Raw genomic sequence first — 5,048 nt, forward strand, 5'->3', positions numbered from 1 at the left:
TCTTTCCCTAAACCTGACTATCCTGTTTTTCTTTTCCAAAACCCAAGCTACTTTAAAAATCAACAATTTATTGGTAGAAAAAAAATCTATGTGGACTTCTGCTCGGTCCTCAAGTAAAACAGAGCTTCCTTCAGGAGACTTTGTCTTTCCTAGTGCAAACAGGCAGCTTTGCATATGATACACTGTGGGACTTTAGTGGCATATAATCATAACACAGCATGCAATCAAACTAAGGTGCAAACAAGACAACTTAGACTAATTGATGAGTAATCAGCTCTGTTACACCTGAGTGATCCCTATTATCCTTTTTTAGAAAATTATTAGAAAAGAAGATAACCTGGTTTATGACCATAGAAATAATCAAAAGGCCTCATTTTGATGATAGTCAGGTTAAAGGGTGCCACTTTAGGCATAGATTACATCTGTATTGAGGTAAAGGTTATTCAACCCTTGTGTTGTCTTTCCCTCAACATGAAAAACACACGTTTGTCCCTATCTCAATGTTTTGTTGCTTTTCAAAAAAAAAAGTACTATGTTTTTGGGGTTTTTTCAACATTTTTTGTCCCTTTTATCGCCGTTTTGTCACTTTTTTGACATTTTAGCCTGTTTTTCCAACGTTTTTGACGCTTACTTCTAGTGGTTTTTTTCGTAGTTTTCGTCACCTTTCCAATATTTTTTATGCTTTTTTTCCCCAATGTTGCCTTGTTTGACATTTTTGACCTCCCATATTTCTGATGTGAAAAAAAAAACATGGAAACGGGTCAAATTTGACCCCAGGACAACATGAGAGTTAAAGGTATAGATTGTGGTCAATATTGTGAGTTAAGGTTTGTGTGTGTGTGTGTGTGTGTGTGTGTGTGTGTGTGTGTGTGTGTGTGTGTGTGTGTGTGTGTGTGTGTAAGTGGGAGGGGCCAACCACAGCACCTGTAACTCAGCACCTAGGAGAACAGAGGAGTGGATGTGGACAGGAAACTCGAGAGGACTAGAATAAGTGACAAACCAGAGGGACGGTAGTCGTGCTGTGAACTATCTACAACTCATCTTAGCTCTCACTTCTTGTATTTAATGGGATTTGTTATTGCTACCTTTGGGAAACTACTATTGGTCTGACTGCTTAAAACACACTCACTTCAGATGTAACCTCACTTCTGGTTGTAGTTCTGGATAAGGAATGGATTATGGACTCCCCTCTAGAGAAGAAATAGGGATTAAAAACCACCAGGTGAGATTTATTATTAACTGGCCCCATATTAGCACAGAGCTCTCCAAGTGCTACATTTGCATAGACAGAAGTATAACAGAGGCCAACAGGGCAGTGGAAGCTGAAGTTTCCCAAAGCCTTTTTGTGGATAGAAGGCTGAATTCATGCGGATTGGAGTGAAGAGGCTGGAAATTGATCCCGAAACCTGTTGAAGTCAACCACAGCTGGAAAGAGACATCTGTTTCAAGAGGTGAGTAGTATTTATGATAGCACATCTTCAATACAAGTCCATTTGGACATTCTGTGTTCCTTCTCCAGCGCCGCACACAGAACAAACTTTACATGCCATCACAGAATGTGTGTCAGCAATGATTTTCATTATTAGTCATTATTTCACAAGATTCAGTCATTTTTCATCCAGAAATGGCTGTTGTTCAGCTGCAGTATAAGACAGTATTAGAAAGAAGCTTTGGTCAGCTGCTGCCACAGTGACTGAATTACCACATTCAGGCTGGCTTGTGTGTTAGCCGCTAACTTGTAGTGATCTAGTGAATAGCAAAAATGAACAAATAACTCATTTTAAGCAAAGTTTTTGTTAGTGTTTATTAGGGTCAGCCTGTCAAAACGTACTCCTGTCAGACCTTTCCCACCCATACTACCCACACCTACATTATTGTAGGGTACTGCTCACGCTGCCTGCTACGTAACTAAAACATAGAAAGTGGGACAACCAGCGAAGGAGTGGGAATCATTGGTTTGAACGAGGACTTCAAAGAGTGACTTTAGTCGAGACAGCCTGGCAGCTGATTACTGAACAGGAACGAATGAACTCTGAAACTGGGACTTCTGCTTGCCCCTCAAAAAGAACGGCCAGTGACAATGCTGTGACATTGTACTGAGCTTACTGTACATAGCTCACCTACATACATTCAATGCACAATGAAAATGTCATCTTCATTAATGTAAATGTGTACATTATGACTGGTGAGGCTTTGAAGAAAGGTTGTGTGGGGGGGGAAACACTAGCTGTCGTACATGCACATGGCACACATGGCTCGGGAAAGGGAAGTTTGGGGTCCCCTGCTGGAGTTGCCGCCCCCGCGACCCAATACCGGATAAGCGGATGAAGATGGATGGATGGATGTCTGTCTGAATATCTGTCTGAAATGCTCCGTTTTACCGCCAGTCTCTTTAAGCTCGCCTGCCGAAAAAAAAAACAGTCTACTGTAAAAGACTGTAATTGGTCAGTGTTTTCGAAAATTCCACATCTGCGTTCTATGAGTCTCTGCACTGTCACTGCAGCCGGGGAATGACTGTAACTGCATTGTAGCTCCACTTTCTATCTATTTATAGTGACATCGCAAACCTTAAGGAAGGTAGACAGCCCGTTTAGAGGCACAGTTCCTGATACTTTCACGGCATTTATGTATACACATGCTATGTGATCAAAAGTACATGGAAATCTCACTTTTTACAATATTCGAACTTTAATGCAGGACCATTGTATCCTCCAAAATCAACCAGTTCTCGCTCCCGACTTGTAAAATATTGAAGCTTGGGCTGTGTCTCTCAGCGCACCAGGCAGAGCCGTAGCGCAGCAGCGTTTTAAGATGACGTGAAATTAACGGTAAAGCTTAGATCGGGCCTAAAAAACCAAGCCCGACCCTACCCAAGCCTGTGCACGTTGTGTCCAAACCCGGCCCGACACATTAATTGTAATTATGAGCCCGAGCCCACTATAAACAACACAATTTTTCAAACCATGAGCCATCAAAACTGACTTTCTCAACTACAATTCTGAGTTGTTTTAACTACAGTAATATCTTAATGAATAATGCAACAAGGATGAAGCATGTAAACTGCGTTGTTTGTTTATTCAGAATGGAATGGATCACAAATGGATCAGAATAAAGAAAAAAATCCACCTTAGCTCCCTCAGCCTAATAGTGTGGGCAGCAACATAATCAAAGCCATGGACCCATATAGGACACTTTCTTGTCTCGGTCATCTAATTAATACCTTTGCCCCAGGGTCTGCATGCTGACACACAGGCCAACAATTGCGCTACAGATGGGGAAGACACGATGTAGCACCTCACACTCAAGCCAGTGCAGGACACAGGCCTACACCCACAGCTATGAAAAGCTGGAGAGGCATGGCTTTCTCCCCACTGAATTAGGCTAATAAATGCTTGATAAAAGGCCCGGAAAATATCGACCTGACCCTCGGACTCGGGCAGAGACACTAAACTAGTAGTATTAAAGCCAGAAATTCCGCACAGGGGTCTGGTTGGTTGGGGTGATGGATGGGCCAACAACACGTTCATTTTATAACCACACCCACGATCTTTTCATGAACCCAACTGTGCTGCCAGTATGGCAGGACTTTAGGGGTTTTGTCTTGATAATTAGCATTTCTCTAGAGGAAAAATGTTTCATTTCAGTATCTCAGTTTAATAAATGTTTATACAAATAATGTTATGGCAGGATATGGCAGGCTTTCCAAGTGGCAGGAGATGTGATACTATCAAGCAGACAGAGATGGCAAAAGTACTCACTTCCCGTACTCAAGTAGAAGTACAGATACTTGTGTTAAAAAATGCTCTGGTAAAAGTAGAAGTACTGATTCAACTTCTTCTTTGAGAAACTTCAGTGGACATGGAAAAAAGACTCTTCATATGCCATTGGCTACATTTTAAATGGATGTCTGTCAATAGGCCTAAAACATCCCATGTATGATTAATGTGACAGAGACTGGGACTCCACGTTAATAAGATTCTGACTAAGTAGCAAGATATGAATTCAGTTGGGATTCTGTGAGAATTATGTGTACATTCCCATCCAATTAGATTTAATTTGGTATTGATGATGTGAACAATGATAACGATAACTCCAGTGAAATCATTTGAAACTTGTTAGTGAGGACTGGATTAGGACTGGATTTAAAGACGATTTTGGTTCCAACTTGGCCCCAGGTGTGTCTGTTAACACACAGACGGAGACAACTTCTCTCTGTTGATGCTTTATTACAACCGAGCAACAGTACAAACATGGGCGGGGCTCTGCTGTGGCTGTGTGTGTGTGTGTGTGTGTGTGTGTATGTGTGTGTGTGTGTGTGTGTGTGTGTGGTTTTGCAAAGAAAACTATAATATAGTAAAGGCTACCATACACAACGCATAGGAATTGTATATACTGTATGCTAGCAAATGACAATAAACCCACATTTAATTACATTATCTTAATGCATAGTAACTTTAGCATGTAAATAATGCATCCAAAATGCAAACACGGGCGAGGGCATTCAACAATCGCCATTATATCGAATCAACAGCCAGGTGTAACCTAGGTAACAGGAGAAGAACACAAACAACAGAATCCCTAGCTAACTTACTTTTAAATTTGCACTATAGACCAATACAACAACAGGCTTAAATGAACTGACAACATAAGTTATATGACTTACTTTTCTCAAAGATGCAAGCAGGGCACTGTATCCCAACCAGGTTCTATACTAAAATCTGACCATTGAGTGTGGGACAGGAAGCAGTCCATGTTTCATTACTGAAGCACATGTTCACCTGTAAGCCAGTGAAGAATTCAACCAGCTGGCTGTGAATGTAATACTCAGGGGTCTGCTGTTTAGTGAACATGCAGTTTGGCTTTAAACAGCTTTAATCCTCCCTATGCATGTCCATTCTCATGTTCACTGTGTATGAAAGTGCTGGTGCATTTGGCCTATTTCATTTTAATCTAGTGGATGCAGGAGTTTTGAACATTTCTGGTGCAGTAGTCTATACATATTCTACATATTCTAGTAGTCTACACATATTCTACATATTCCAGTAGTC

General features: G+C 41.1%; 1 protein-coding gene across 1 annotated transcript in view; it reads left to right on the forward strand.

Annotated features, from left to right (window-relative positions):
• Nucleotides 1-1,105: 1,105 nt before the first annotated feature.
• The window catches only part of prr15la (proline rich 15 like a), a 9,822-nt gene continuing 5,879 nt past the window's right edge, over nt 1,106-5,048 (forward strand). The window contains exons 1-2 of the mRNA XM_032538245.1: nt 1,106-1,222; nt 1,357-1,451. The gene's annotated coding sequence lies outside the window, so the exon portion shown is untranslated. The remainder of the gene's footprint in view (nt 1,223-1,356; nt 1,452-5,048) is intronic.

Source organism: Etheostoma spectabile, chromosome 15, assembly GCF_008692095.1.
Source record: "Etheostoma spectabile isolate EspeVRDwgs_2016 chromosome 15, UIUC_Espe_1.0, whole genome shotgun sequence".
NCBI lineage: Eukaryota > Metazoa > Chordata > Actinopteri > Perciformes > Percidae > Etheostoma > Etheostoma spectabile.